Source organism: Chiloscyllium punctatum, chromosome 20 (genome assembly GCF_047496795.1).
Source record: "Chiloscyllium punctatum isolate Juve2018m chromosome 20, sChiPun1.3, whole genome shotgun sequence".
Classification (NCBI taxonomy): Eukaryota; Metazoa; Chordata; class Chondrichthyes; order Orectolobiformes; family Hemiscylliidae; genus Chiloscyllium; species Chiloscyllium punctatum.
This window is the reverse complement of record NC_092758.1, coordinates 16,124,284-16,140,286: the sequence shown is the minus strand read 5'-3', so window position 1 is coordinate 16,140,286 and position 16,003 is coordinate 16,124,284. Positions and strand designations below refer to the sequence as shown.

The window sequence follows — 16,003 nt, the reverse complement described above, 5'->3', positions numbered from 1 at the left end:
GTAAAGTCACTCAATCCCCACATTCCCTTCGAAGGTTTCTGCCGCACACTTGAACCCCTTATTGAGTCCCTACCCAGGCAGAACCCTGCTATTCTTGGAATTTTATAAGTATGCAAGGAAACATCATTTTAATAAATATTTGCGAAAGATAAGCTGTCCGCCAAACATCACTTTATGCATGTAATCCTTCTTATTACCGTATAATTTTATCTCGATTTTAATTTTAAAACTGACGAGTTTCTTAAAGATATGAAAGACCAATTTAGTGTTGGAGCAGATTTGGTCCATAATTATTCCATATTGCCGATTTGATGCATTTACTTTTTCATAAAAGAATGATACAGATATCGATAATAATATGTTGATGTAGAAATACTGTATAGCCAAGAACGGGAGAAGTTACAGCGAAAAAGGCGATTGGAAAAAACTGATCTCCCCTGGAATAAGATTGGTTCCAGGATGCATATGAATCGACAATATTCCCCCATTGCGGAGAGCGGGGTTGCATTTATTCAACAGACAGCAATCGAGAAAGTGGCTAGTCCTTGCCAAGTTGACAGACATGTTCACAAAATGAAAGTCCATGGAAGCTAAGTGGCGGTAGCAGCGCGATTTCAGACTTAGGGCGGAGCGTGAGACTGGATGACAGGTGTATAGCGTTGGCCCTGCCTGGAGTCCGTATTAGGTGCCCTGTCCCTTTTGATATTACCTGAAGACATGGACTACTGTGCACAGGGCATCATTTCAAAGTTTCCAAATGACATGAAAGTAATAAAAACGTGTAGATAGCAGATGATCAAAAGATAGAGAAAGGCTGGTGAAATAAAAGGCTCGTGGCAGATGATGTTTAGCACCAAGTGTGAGGTGGCGCACTTTGTTCAGAGAAATAAGTAGACAATAAAAACAACATGATACAATTTAGTGGGAGTGAGAGCAGAGTGACTTTCGGGTTTACACTCAGAAAAGTAGAAATCATAAATAGGTGCTGGAGTAGCCCATTCGGCTCTTTGAGCCTGCACCACCATTCAATATGATCACGGCGGATCATGCAATCTCAGTATCGCATTCCCGCCCTCTCTCCATGCCCTTGATCCCCTTAGCTGCAAGAGTCCAGCTCCCTTTTGAAATTATGTAATGAACTGGACCCCATCAGATTTCTGTGCGAGAGAATTCCACATGTTCACAACTTTCTGAGTGAAGAAATTCTTCCTCATCTCAGTCCTGAATGGCTTCCCCGTTATGCTTAGACTGTGATCCTTAGTTCTGGACTTTCCCAACATCGGGAACATTCTTCTGCAGCTAGCCTGTTCAGTCCCAGAGGGATTTTATATGTTTGGATGAGATTCCCTCCCCCAAATCCTTCTAAATTCCAGCGAATACAAGCCCAGTCAATCCAGCCTTTCTTGGTATGTCAATCCTGCCATCCCAGCCTAGTGAACCTTACAAAACTATTTCAGAAACAAAAACAGAAATTGCTGGGAAAGCTCAGCAGGTCTGGCAGCATCGGTGGAGAGACGTCAGAGTTAACTTTTCGGGTGGAGTGGCCACTGCTTTCTCTCCACAGATGATGCCAGACCTGCTGAGCTTTCCCAGCAATTTCTGTTTTTGTTTCTGATTTACCTCAGTTCTTTCCGTTTTTATCAATCCATTTAGCCGATGAGTGCAGCTCCAACAAAACTCTATCTGCTTGCCCCCATCCAGGTCAAAGTAGACACTAAATTTAGACTACATTCACCAACACACGCTACCTGCACCACCAATACACAGTGGAAATAGTGTGTACCCCTACAAGATGTACTGCAGTAGCTCAACAACGCTCCTCAACAGAACCTTCCAAGCCCATGGCCACTCCCATCTAGAAGGACAAGGGGCAGCAGATACATGGGAACACCGTTACCTGCAAGTTCCCCTTCAAGCCACTCACCGTTCTGACTGGGAGACGTATCGCTAATCCTTCACTGTGATGGTCGTGACATCACATGGACTGCAGTAACACATGAGGCAACTCACCACCGCCACCTCAAGGGCAATTAGGATGGGCAATAAATACTGGCCCAGTTAGTCACGCCCACACTCTGAACGAATAAAACGGAATTTGAAGGTCAGCGAGAAGATTGATAACATATTAAAATTGTGGTTTTTACGCTTTATTAGTAAAGCTCTGGATTGCAAATATAAGGCATTTGCGTTAAACATTTGCAAAACGTCAAATTGTGTTCAGTTCTGAGCATAACACTTTGGGATGTCAAGGTCTTAGAGAAGGATTGGAAGGAATGTATGAGAATGGTACTAGATATGAGGAACTGCAGTTTCGTACAATTGGATGGCTCTCCTCAGAGCAGAGGTGTTAGGGGAGGTTTGGCGAGATGTTCTTCACCAGTTTACAGAGGAGAGAGGAAGGGAAGAAGTTTCCCGTGGTGGAAGGAGGATAGATAGTGGCAGATTGAAGATGTTTTGTGTAACTGAGTTATGACGATCTAGAATGAGCTGCCTGATAGGACGGTGGAAGCAGCTCCAATAACGACTGGCAAAGGGAATTGGAATAACACTCAAACGGGGAGTAATGTAAGGCTTAGCTGAAAGCTTGGCGCAGGGCGGTAAATAGAAAGTTCTTACAAAGAGCCGGCACAGCTATGGTGGGCAGAATGACCCCCAGTTTGTGCCATTATCTGTGACATGGAAAGGTTCTACGTACCAGACCTCACTTTAAGGGCTGAGAGTTGTCAGAGTTCCTTTTAACAGCTTCCGTCAAGGGAAATGTTATGAGGGGAAGATAAATAATGTTCAGCTGATACATTGATTCGTCGTTGTCTGCGCTCCAGTATTCCTCTCACCAGGCCTCCGTGCTACAAACTGCCGGCAAGAAGTGACTTTCCCTCCTTGTTGAAAACAAGTTAGACACGCATGTATTCGGCGGCCAATATTCCTGCATATTGATTTCCGATCCAATTATAAAACTGGAAACTGGTTTGGGCCACAATTCATCTCTTCGCTTCATTCATTAGGGCTTGCAAATGCGATTCAGTGCCTGATTTCACTTGTGTCCTGCAGATTTATTAGTTGTGAAATCCTGGGTGATTTCAGGCGCGGGTGGGTTTTTTTTTATAGGGTTATAAATGCGAACAGTGATATACTATGGAAAGGCTGGGAGAGTGCTATGCGGAGGTGGGCTCACTGGCCTCCTACAGGGCTCATCCCAAGTGTTGTGGGTGGGAGGTATGGAACCACTTGAACTCGTGTGAGAAACTCGCCAGTGACTGAATGAAGAGGGGGAAATCCCATTCTTCAGCACACGGATGAAGCCCTGCCAACTAACTACTAATGTTCAATTTCCCAAGATTTCAGACGACACCTTTGAGTGGAGGAGTTGGGAAGATGTACAAGGTGTTGGTGAGACCTCTTCTTGGTGTTTTATGTCCAGTTCTGGCCTCCCTGTTATGGGAAGGATAATGTTAAGCTGGAGAGGGTTCCGAAGAGATTTACCAGGATGTTGCCATGAATGGAGGGTTTGAATTATAAGGAGAGGCTGGAAACGGGGGACTTCTCTCACTGGAAGCAGGAAGTTGAATGGTGACCTCATACAGGTTTATAAAATCATGAGGGGTATAGACAAGATGAATGACAGGTGTATTTTCCATAGGATGGGAGATTTCAAGAGTCGGGGGCATTTTTTTAAGGTCAGAAGAGAATAATTTACTCAAGATATGGGCATTTCCTACAGGGTGGTTCTTGCGTGGAATGAACTTCCTTTAGAAATGTTGTATGTGGCTACAGTTACAACATTTAAAGGTATTTGGATAAGTACGTGAATAAGAAATGTTTGGAAGGATGTAGGCCAGGAGCAGGCAGATGGGGCTAGTTGAGTTTGGGATTATTGTCTGCGTGGACTGGTTGGACCATTTGGTTTGTTTCCGTGCTGTATAACTATGTCTCTGCTTCTTCACAGATGCTGCCAGACCTTCTCCAGCACTTTCTGTGTTTTCTTTTAAATTCAGATTTCCAGTATCCGCCGTAGGCTTTGTTTTTATTTCATAGAATCCCTGCATGGTGAAAAAAGGCCATTTGGCCCAAGTCCACTCCAATCCTCCAAAGATTATCTCACCCAGATCCATTTTCTATGGGAATATATATGCAACTAACCTACACGCCCCTGAACGCTATGGGCGATGTAGCATAGCCCATTCACCAATCCTGCACGTCTTTGGACAGTGGGAGGAAACCGGCGCAAACCCATGCAATCACGGGGAGAATATGCAATCCCCCACAGTCACCTCAGGCTGGAATCGACCCGGGTGTCTGGTGCTGTAAGGCAGCAGGGCTAACCACTGAGCCACCTTGCCACCCAACCTGTGCTAACCATTTACTGCTTGTGCTAAAATATTGTCCAAGAGTCAAAAGCACCACGCACAAAAAAAATCCCTAAAGATCTGCGGATGCTGGAAACCTGAAACCAAAACAGAAATTGCCGGGAATTCTCAGCAGGTTTGGCAGCATCTGTGGAGATAAATCAGAGTTAATGTTTCAAGTCAAGTGACCCTTCTTCAGAACCAGAAGCAACAACCCCCACACTGGATTCAGGGGACAATGTTGCTTTAATTTCCCTGAGGGAGGGATGTGCGGAAAGGTGGATGAAGTAGGATGCTTGGATGACGAGTGGGGTATTTAGTTACGGGCGTGCGGTATTTTGGAGGGAGAGGAGCATTCCTTTCGGGGTGGGTTATGCGGATGGGGCCTGGGATATTTGTATGGGGAACGGAGTTTTTTGAATGGGGAAGTGGATTAGTTGGACGAGGTAGGTATTTGGATGGGGAGGTTTGATATCTGGAGATGGAGGGTGTATTTGAATAGGAGTAGAGTATTCTGATGGGATGGGATATTTGGATGAGACAGTGGATTATCTGAATCACTAAGTGGGGTATTTGGTTGGGGAAGCGGAGAATTCGGAGGGCAGTGGGGTTTTCGAATGGAATAGTAGGTATTTGGATGAGGGAGTGAGGTATTTTGATGGGGATGAGGCATTTGGATATTGTCACGGAAACCGTGTAAAAGTTTAAAATGTGTATTATAAATCGGATTAACGTTTTCTCATGGATTTGTTGAATTATGATAACAGATTGTCTTTCAGATTTCACCATGGGTTTGAACCTTGCTTTTACATACCTCGGTGGGGGGTGTAAAGGAACACAGCCCGCTGCACACTGGCGCTGCTGGCTTTTGGCACACACATGCAGAGGGGTAAGTGCTCACTTCATATCGGTCTTCCCTTCAGAAATACATGGTCCTGTGTTCAATTCTCAGTCCGAGAGGCGAGCACAGTAAAAACGAAATTCGCGCGGCATGGAGGGATTAGATGCTTTGGTATACAGTATACATCCTGACTTGGAGAAGCCACTGTTGGACTGGAGTGAAGTAAGTTTAAAATCACATAACACCAGGTTATAGTCCAACAGGTTTATTTGGAAGCACGAGCTTTCGGAGCTGATGTAGGAGCGGCGCTCCGAAAGCTACTGCTTCCAAATAAACCAGTTGGACTATAACCTGGTGCTGTGTGACTTTTAACTTATGTAATTTTTAACAGTATACACACCCTGTCCTCAATATTTAACCCTGTTATCCCGGCTAGTCCCTCACCTATTGGTAAATCTACTCTGCACCACCTCCAAGGCCAAGAGAGAAGTTGAGGGGTTGGAAGAGCGTTGTCATGTCTGATTGAGCTGGAATAGCCCCCGGGGAGTCAGTAACTTTTCCTCCGGGTCTCCTGCTCCCCCTCATGTGGCGCTGGGAGAGGTTGCCTGCAGGAAACACGCTCCCAATCGCTCATCTGAAGCTTTAGAAATCGGACCGTTTGCCGATTGGGAAGGTTTTCGACTGCAACAGAGGTGTGGGGAATGAATTACCACGAACTGGAGCACTCAGAGGCGCCTGGACTTTTCCAGAGTCAGCAATATTCGGAGACAGAATATAACTCTCTCCCACTGCAGCTGGGAAGCTCACTAATTGAAGCTGACGATGATCTCTCTCTCTCTTTCTCTCTCCCTCTCTCTCGACTTCTACATCCCACGCCTGTGTAGGCAGAAGCTGCCAGGGATCAGATGGCACGGATAGATCTTGGTCAATGGGCGCCCTGGGATAGACCGACCATCTTGCAGCAGTAAGTCGGGATTTTCTTTTTTACGTGCTCTCGTTGATGTGGAATTTTAAGTGCTATAAGATACGGCGGCGACACGAAAAAACTCCTGTGCCTGGCCTTGGAACGCTACTGGAATATTCCGCTGGCCGTAACTGGGTCGAGAACATTAACGCCCACTTTCAATCCGACTGAAAAATCCTTAGGAGCAGCAATCCGGTAGAATTGGTCGCTATCTCACTTGTTGAAAGCGAGCATCAGTCCCAAGTCAAATCAACCAAAAAAATTAACGGTTCGTTCAGTCTCAAACGACATAACTGATTGTGCTCCACAGTCTAACGTGCTATAATCACTGGAGCAGTTGAAAAGGTTAGTAGACATATGGTAAAAACATCGAAATGTGACACAATTTGAAGCAAAAATCTGAGTTTGGGAATATTTAAAAATGAAGACTTTCTTATAAGTACAGAGAGAAACATTTTAGACTTTTAAAACACAGGAACTCATGAAAACCAAGGAACCCATGGACCCAGGAATGAGGGCAAGTTATAGTCAGAGAGTCTTAGAGATGTACATCACGGAAACAGACCCTTCGGTGTCCACGCCGACCAGATATCCCAGCCCAATCTAGTCCCACCTAGCCCATATCCCTCCAAACCCTTCCTATTCATATACCCATCCAGATGCCCTTTAAGTGTTGCAATTGTACAAGCCTCCATTCAAAATATATTTGAGGTTGTAATTTCATCAGGCTGACTGTCTGCTGTGACTTGGAATCTCCATGGTAACTTCAGAAAAACAGTGCACTTGGAGTGGGATGAATACAGGAGGCTGGATATAGAAAGTCCAGATATGTCTTGAATAATAACACATCCCAGGCGAATGTAAAATAAATCCTTTCAATGCATTCCCCTACAGATTACATCCAATCCAAATCAAACAAATTGTGCTTCTAACCTAAATCCACATCATTGCCAAATAAGAAGCTTTAACCTAAATAAAGGGGCAAGGGACTGCAGAGGGGATAGGCACCCTGACAGAGCAAAATCATTTGGCAGCATCACAGTGTAGCTGTTCAGATGATATCCAGAGTGGGAAGGAGTGTACAAACATTAAACAAAAACAGCAAATAGGGTTAAAGTGGGAATAATGGTAAAAGGGCAAAAATATTTGTTGTTAAATGTGCATAGTAATTGGAACAAAATAAATTAATGACATAAATGGAGGTTAATGAGCATAATTTTACAACTGTTGTAGAAACATGTTTACAAAGAGTCAAAGCTGGGAACTCAATATTCAGGTATATCTCATTTCAAAACGCAGGGAGGAAGGAAATGGTGCTAGGGTAGCTTTGCTCCTATGAGATGGTATATGCACAATAGTGAAAAATGATCATGGATTGGAAGATGTAGAATACAAATGGCTGAAGGTTAAAAAAAAGGAATAAAATCCTAATGGGAGCAGTCTATGGCCCCTCTAACAATTTTTTGTTCTGTAGGACAAAAAATATATCATGAGATAATGGAGTCATGTAAAAAGGCAATGCATAAATGATGGGTGACATTAATCTTTGTGTACATTGGGAAAACCAAATTGGCAGAGATGGCCACAAGGAAGAATTTGTTGACCATATTCAGGACAGTTGCCGAGAATAATATGTTGTGGATGCAACCATGGATCAATCTATTTTGAACCTGTGATGTATCCTGAGGCAGGTCTAATGAATGCTTACAGAATACATGTTCCAGTAGGAAACAGTACTGTATAGATAAAATGGTAAAACTTAGTTTTCACTTTGAGAGTGATCAACCTGAGTCAGAGATAATTTGACGAAACTGAAATAAGGGTAATTGCAAATGAGTGCTGAGTTCTGAATGTAGGTTTTCTTGCTTAGCTGGAAGGTCAAACGAACGTTCCAGCTCAGTGAGCAAACCTACATCCAAAACCTCAACCTGAGCTACAAATATTATCAAGAATCAAGTGCTGGCTGGAATGGACTGGGAAAAGAGTTTAGCAGAAAATTGGTTGGTGAACAAAGGCTGACATTTAAGAAAATAGTTTATGACTCGCAACAAAGATATATCCCAGTGAGGAAGAAGGATTCCAAAAATGGGATAAACCACCCTAGTTAACAAAGGAAGCAAAATATATTATTTAGACTAGTGAGCCTTACTTCAGTTGTGCGCAAAGTATTGGAAAAGGTTATAAGAGATAGGATTTATAGTCATTGAGAAAGGATTACGTTGATTAGTGATAGTCAACATGGTTTTGTGAAGGATAGGTTGTGCCTCACAAACCTTATTGAGTTCTTTGAGAAGGTGACCAAACAGGTGGATGAAGGTAAAGCAGTTGAAGTGGTGTATATGGATTTCAGTAAGGCCTTTGATAAGGTTCCCCACGGTAGGCTATTGCACAAAATATGGAGGCATGGGATTGAGGGTGATTTAGCAGTTTAGATCGGAAATTGACTCGCTGAAAGAAGACAGAGGATGGTGGTTGATGGGAAATGTTCATCTCAGAGTTCAGTTACTAATGGTGAACTGCAAAGATCTGTTTTGGGGGCCACTGCTGTTTGTCATTTTTATAAATGATCTAGATGAGGGCATAGAAGGATAGGTTAGTAAATTTGAGCTTGACACTAAGGTTGGTGGAGTTGTAGATAGTGCTGAAGGATGTTGTAGGTTACAGAGGGACATAGATAAGCTGCAGAGCTGGGCTGGGAGGTGGCAAATAGAATTTAACGTGGAAAAGGATTCACTTTGGAAGAAACAGCAGGGATGAAGAATACTAGGCTCATGGTAAGATTAGATTACTTACAGTGAGGAAACAGGCCCTTCAGCCCAACGAAGAGTAACTTGCCCAGACCCATTTCCCTCTGACTAATTGACCTAATACTATGGGCAATTTAGCATGGCCAATTCACCTGACCTGCGCATCTTTGGACTGTGGGAGGAAGCCAGAGCACACCCACACAGGGAGAATGTGCAAACTCCACACAGACAGTCACCCAAGGCTGGAATTGAACCTGGGACCCTACTGCTGTAAGGCAGCAGTGCTAATCACTGAGCCACCGTGCTGCTAGTGTAGAGGGACAGAGAGATCTCGGTGTCCATGTACATAGATCTCAGAAAGCTGCCACCCAAGCTGATAGGGTTAAGAAGGCATATGATGTGCTAGTTTTTATTGGTAGAGGGATTGAGTTTTGGAGCCATGAGGTCATGCTGCAGCTGTACAAAACTCTGTTGCAGCCACACTTGGAGCATTGCAAACAATTCTGGTTGCCACATTATAAGAAGTATGTGGAAGCTTTAGAAAGGGTGCAGAGGAGATTTACTAGGATATTGCCTGGTAGGGAAGGGAGGTCTTATTGGGAAGGACTGAGGGTCTTGAGGCAGTTTTCATTCAAGAGAAGAAGGTTGAGAGATAACATAATTGAGTCGTAAAAGATAATCGAGGATCAGGTAGGGTAGACGGTGAGAGTCTTTTTCCTTGGATGGTGCTGGCTAGGACAAGGGGACATAGCTTGATGTTGAGGAGTGATAGATATAGGACAGATGTCAGAGGCAGTTTCATTACTCAGAGAGTAGTAGTGGCGTGGAACCCCTGCCTGCAAAAATAGTAGACTCACCAATTTTAAGGGCATTTAAATGCTCATTAGATAAACATATGGATGAAAATGGAATAGTGTAGGTTAGCTGGGCTTCAGATTGCTTTCACAAGTCGGCACAGTATCGGGGGCCGAAGGGCCTATACTGTGCTGTTATTGTTCTATGTTCTGTATTACTAAATTGGAAAAAAAAATCAACATATTAATGATTGAGAGTAAGAGACAGGATTATGCAAGTTTTAAAACCAACAGAAAGGAACTGAAGAAAGAAGAAAATAAATCATGAGGGTAAACTAACAAGTAATATTAAAAAAAAGTCAGCTTCTGTAAATGTATAGAAAAAGGAAGAGGGAGGTGAATGTGAATATAAGCCCCTTAGGGAATGAATTTGAGAAATAAATACAGGGTAATGGGAAACCAGGAAATGGCTTTGCATCAATCTAGAGAACACAAATAGCAATCCAAAAATACTGAATAATCAAAGGATAAAAGACAAAGGGTAGAGAATAGAATATGAGGCTTGAAGAAACATGGTGACTCAATGGTTGGCATTGCTGCATCAAAGTACCAGGGACCAAATTCCAGCCTTGGGTGACTGTGTGGAATTTGCACAATCTCCCCATGTCTGTGTGAGTTTCCTCCCACAATGTGCAGATTATGTAGATTGGCCAAACTAAATTTCACATAGTGTCCAGTGATGTGTAGGTTAAGTGAATTAGCCAAGGGAAATGTAGGGCTATATGGATATGGTAAAGGGGCGGGTCCGGATGGGGTGCATTATGAGGGGTCAGAGTGGACATGATGGGCTCAGTGGCCTCCTTCCACATAGATTCTATGAAACAAGTACAATATCTATCACTGGAGAATAAACATTAGGGTTAAATAATTAGAGTAAAGACCAACACATCCCCTGGACCTGATGGGTTGCATTGTGGGATTCTAAAGGAAGTACTGTAGTACATTCAGTCAGTGCACTGGGAGTAATCGTCAAAGATTCCTTAAATCCTGTAAAAGTCACAGAGGATTGGACAACTGCCAATGTAACACTCTCATTCAAAAAAGGAGGCAGACAGAAAAAAATGATAGCTATAGGCTAGTCAGATTGACGTCTGTCATTATAAAGGATGTAACAGAAGTGAATTTAGACACGCACGGATGATCAAGCAGAGTTAGCATGACTTCATGAAAGAAAGATTGTGCTCAACACACTTAATGGAATTTTTTTTGAGAGCTGACAAGCAAGATGGATAAAAGGGAAGGAGAGAATATAATATATTTGGATTTCAAAAAGGCATTCAATAAACAAATGCCTTTATGGCTAGAATATTAGCATTCATAAAGAATTGATTAACAAAGACAGAGATTTGAGACAAAGAGGGATTTTCATGTTGGCAATCTGTACTTGGTGGAGTACCACAGGGATCGGAGCTGAGGCTACAATTATTTACAACATATATTGGTGATTGGATGAGGGAAGTGAATCTACTATTGCCAAAGTTAAAAATCACACAACACCAGTGGCGCTCTGAAAGCTAGTGTTTCCAAATAAATCTGTTAGACTATATCCTGATGTTTTGTGACTTTTAATGTTGTCCACCCCAGCCCAACACTGGCACCTCCAAATCATGGCTACTATTGCCAAGTTGTGGATGATATAGAAGTATGTTGGATGGCATGTGGTGAAGATGGCACAAAGAGTCTACAGAGGAATACAAGCAGGTTATGTAAGTGGAATATAGTGCAGGAAAATGTGAGATTATGCATTCAGACAGAAAGAACAGAGGAGCTGAAAATTATGCAAAAAGCTATAGCGCAGAGAAACTTAGGAGTCCTCATACACAAGTCACAAAAAGCTGGCATAAAATTTCCATAGATATGAGGAAGGTGAATGGAAAGTTAGTCTTCAATGGCATTGGTGCACAAAATTAGAGAAAATGTGCTAATTGTGCTACAATGCACCACAGTAGTTCTTTTATAATGCAATGGTTGCATTCTTGTGCAACCCCATGTTTGCACAAGAATTGCACTTTAGAAACAGTGCTTAGAATGTTGATGATGTAATTGTATTGCTGCCAACATATGCTTTAAAAGTTTGCACTTCAGAAACAGTGTCCCCAATTCGTCAATCACATTGCAGCAAGTTTGCATTAATGAAATGCGTTGTAGCAGAACGACCTGTAATTAGACCACAGCTGGAATATTATGAGCAGTTTTCGTCTTTTTATCTAAGGAAAGATATATTGTCATTGGGGACAGTTCAGACAGGGTTTAGTGGATTGATTCTAGGCACTGAGGGATTTTCTTCTGAGAAGTGCTTGAATAGGCTGGGCCTGGACTCATTAGCGTCTACTAGAATGAGAGGCGACCTTATTGAAACATAAGATTCTTAGAGGGCTTGAAAAGATAGATACTGAGAGTTTATTTCTTTTGTGGAAGAATCTAAGACTAAGGGAATAATCTCAAAGTAAAGCTTGACCCATTTAATACAGAGATGAGGAAGAATTTCTTCTCTTGGAGGATAATGTAACTGTGGAATGTATCACAGAGAGCTGCTGAGGCTTGGTTGTAACCAAATTCAAGGCTTAAATGTAGATATTTGTAAACAATAAAAGAATGAAGGGTGATAGGGAAAAGGCAGAAAGTGGAACTGAGGATGATCAAGTCAGCCATGAACTCATGGAATAACAGAGCAGACTTGATGGGCTGAATGGCCTAGTTTCTTCATAGGTATAGTATTACCACCCAGTCAATGAAAGCTGACTTGACCCCCATCCCAAACTACATCTATCTCAAGCCAATTCTCTCCAAAACCAGCAGAAAATAAATCAGTGCAATCTTTCAAGCCAAATTAAATTCAAAGCAACTCAAAATTGTAAAGTTAAAGCCCATTGAATCAAAACAATGCAAGCCAATTCGAAATGCACCCAAAACAGGAGTGACAACTTATATTTGTACTACACCTTTATCAATACAAATTATTTCAAGGTGCTGTACTTCACAAAAGCTTTATGAAAAATGATACTGAACCATGTGTGGAGATATTATTTGAATTAATAATTTAAACAGAAGTTAAGTCCAAGAGATAGATTTTAAGCAGGACCTGAAAAGGATGAATATAAGGTAGAGCTATGCAGAGGTACAGGCAGGAAAGTCCTGACCCTAGGGTCTAGGCAGATGAAATTACAACCTCAAGTGGAGATGCAGTTAAAGTGAGAAATGCCAAGTGGTCAGAATTAAGTGAGCACAGGTAGTTTGAAGCATTGTGGGACTCCAGGTGATTACAGGGAGAGATCAAATCATGGATAAATCAGAAAACAAGGATGAAAGTTTTAAAATCAGGATGTTGCTTGACCATTAGCCAATGTAACTAATGGTGTAAGTTAAGACTTAGCCAGAAGAATTGACAAAGAGTTGGTGCCAAGTGAGAATTGTCAAAGTAACCAAGTCTAAAGGTAACAAAGGCATGAATGAAGTTTTCAGTAGTAGCAGATGAGCTGAGATGGGGCAAATTGAGACAAAGAGATTGGGTTAGCCTCAAACATTTGCCAATGTGATGATGCCAGCTGGTAGTAATATTGGACAGGTCAGATAGTGTGAAATCTAGCTTGATTTTTTTTCTTGGTTGTGTCTGGTTGTAGAGTCCTAGGGTCATAGATTTATACAGCCAGGAAATAGACCCTTCAATCCAGCTCAACCATGCCAACCAGATATCCAAAACTGACCTAGTCCCATTTGTCAGCATTTGGCCCATATCCCTCTAAACCCTTCCTATTCACATACCCATCCAGATGCCTTTTAAATATTGTAATTGTACTAGCCTCCACCATCTCCACGGGCAGCTTGTTCCATACAAGCACCAGCCTGTGCATGAAAGTATTGTCCCTCAGATCCCTTTTAAATCTTTCCTCTCTTACTCTAAATTTATGCCCTCTAGTTTTGGACTCCTCTACCCTGGGAAAAAAGACCTTGGCTATTCACCCTATCCATGCTCTGCATGATTTAGTTAACATACTTTTAGTTAGTTAATATTAGTTCATTAATATACTGGTCAGTCACTGAGAGATAGTCGCAGGAAGCTGCAGATTTTCTTTAACAGCAGGAAAAAGGTTTATGATTAAAAATATGTTATAAGTCAAGCTATCTAGATATAGAATATAGCTTAGAAAAATCCTAAAACAGCCAGCAAAAAATGTTCAACTTATTTCCTAACACCATTAATTTTCAGAGATTCAAGTCCTTCAGTTAAATCCTTCAATTCTACTTAAATGATTCTCTTCAATTTCTTTCTTATGAACTGTGGAGTCATCTAATGTAAAGATTCATAAAACTGACTGCTTAACCTTTTGTAGCTGCTGCTAATAATCTGCAGATTTCTAATCAAATTCCAACGTTTAGAAGTTGCACAAGCTAAATTTCTGCTGTGAAAAATGCTTTCAAGGAGAGAAACTACACTGGCTTCTGACCCCAGTCAGAGAGAACATAGAATATTACAGCTCAGTACAGGCCCTTCAGCCCTCAGAATTGCGCCGAGCTGTGGAACCAATCTGAAGCCCATCTAACCTACACTATTCCATTCTGGTCCTTATGCCTATACAATGATCATTTAAATACCCTTAAAGTTGGCAAGTCTACTACTGTTGCAGGCAGTGTATTCCAAGTTCTTACTACTCTCTGAGTAAAGAAACTACCTCTGACATCTATCCTATATCTATCACCCCTCAATATGAAGCTCAGTTGCCTCATGCTAGTCACCACCATCCAAGGAAAAAGGATCTCATTGTCTAACCTATCTAACCCTCTGATTAGCTGATATGCTTCAATTAAGCACCTCTCAACCTTCTCCTCTCTAACAAAAACAGCCTCAAGTCCCTCAGCCTTTCCTCATAAGATCTTCCCTCCATATCAGGCAACATCCTAATAAATCTCCTCTGAACCCTTTACAAAGCTTCCACATCCTTCCAATTATGTGGTGACCAGAACTGTACGCAATAACCCAAATGTGGCCGCACCAGAGTTGTGTACGGCTGCAGCATGATCTCATGGTTCCAAAACTCAATCCCTCTACCAATAAAAGCTAACACACCATATGCCTTCTTAACCCTATCAACCTGGGAGGTAACTTTGAAGGATTTGGGTACCTGGATACTGAGATGTATCTGCTCATCTATACTACCAAGAATCTTACCATTAGCCCAATACTCTGCATTTCTTTTGCTCCTTCCAAAGTGAATCACCTCACACTTTTCTGCATTAAACTCCATTTGCCATCTCTCAGCCCAGCTCTAAATCTCTTTGTAACCTACAACAACCTTCATCACTATTCACAACTGTACTGACCTTAGTGTCATCTGCAAATTTACTAACTCATCCTTCTATGCCCTCATCCAGGTCATTTATAAAAATGACAAACAACAGTGGACCCAAAACAGACCCTTGCAGTATACCACGAGTAACTGAACTCCAGGATGAATATTTCCCATCAACCACCACCTTCTGTCTGCTTTCAGCTAGCCAATTTCTGATCCAAACCATTAAATCACCCTCAATCCCATGCCTCTTTGGAGCTGTTCCATTTTGTGCAAAAGCCTACCGTAGGGAACCTTATCAAACACCTTACTGAAATCCATATACACCACAACAACCACTTTACCCTCATCCATTTGTTTGGTCAAAGAACTCAATAAGGTTTGTGAGGCATGAGCTACCCTTCAGAAAACCGTGTTGACTATCCCTAAACAACTTATTCCTTTTTGAATGTTTATAAATCCTATCTCTTATAACCCTTTCCAACACATTATCCACAACTGAGGTAAGATCCACAGGTCTATAATTTCCAAGGTTGTCTCTACTCTCCTTGAGCAACATCTGCTATCCTCCAGTCTTCTGGCACTATTCCTGTAGACAATGACGGCATAATGATCAAAGCTAAAGGCTTGGCAATCTCCTCCCTGGCTTCCCAGAGAATTCTAGAATAAATCTTATCCGGCCCAGGAGACTTCAATATTTTTACACTTTCTAGAATTGCTAACATCTCCTCCTTATGCACCTCAATCCCAACTAGTCTAGTAGCCTGTATCTTAGTATTCTCCCTGACTACATTGTCTTTGTTTAGTATGAATACTAATGAAAAGTAGTCATTTACCACTTCCCCTATTTCCTCTGAATGAATGCACAACTTCCCACGACTATGTTTGATTGGCCCTAATCTTACTCGAGTCATATGCTGCATACAAACTTTCAGTCTTTGAGTTTTCTCAACTAAGATCAAT

At 42.0% G+C, this 16,003-nt stretch overlaps 1 long non-coding RNA gene across 2 annotated transcripts in view; it reads left to right on the top strand.

The window, feature by feature from the left end:
- The first annotated feature begins 5,178 nt into the window (after positions 1-5,178).
- Positions 5,179-16,003, top strand: part of LOC140491923 (uncharacterized) — a 146,807-nt gene continuing 135,982 nt past the window's right edge. The window contains exons 1-2 of one of the 2 annotated variants that reach the window (XR_011963451.1): positions 5,179-5,235; positions 6,072-6,496. This is a non-coding gene — a long non-coding RNA (uncharacterized lncRNA). Of the gene's footprint in view, positions 5,236-5,810; positions 6,497-16,003 lie in introns of those variants that run through there. The other variant, XR_011963450.1, reaches the window with a different exon arrangement.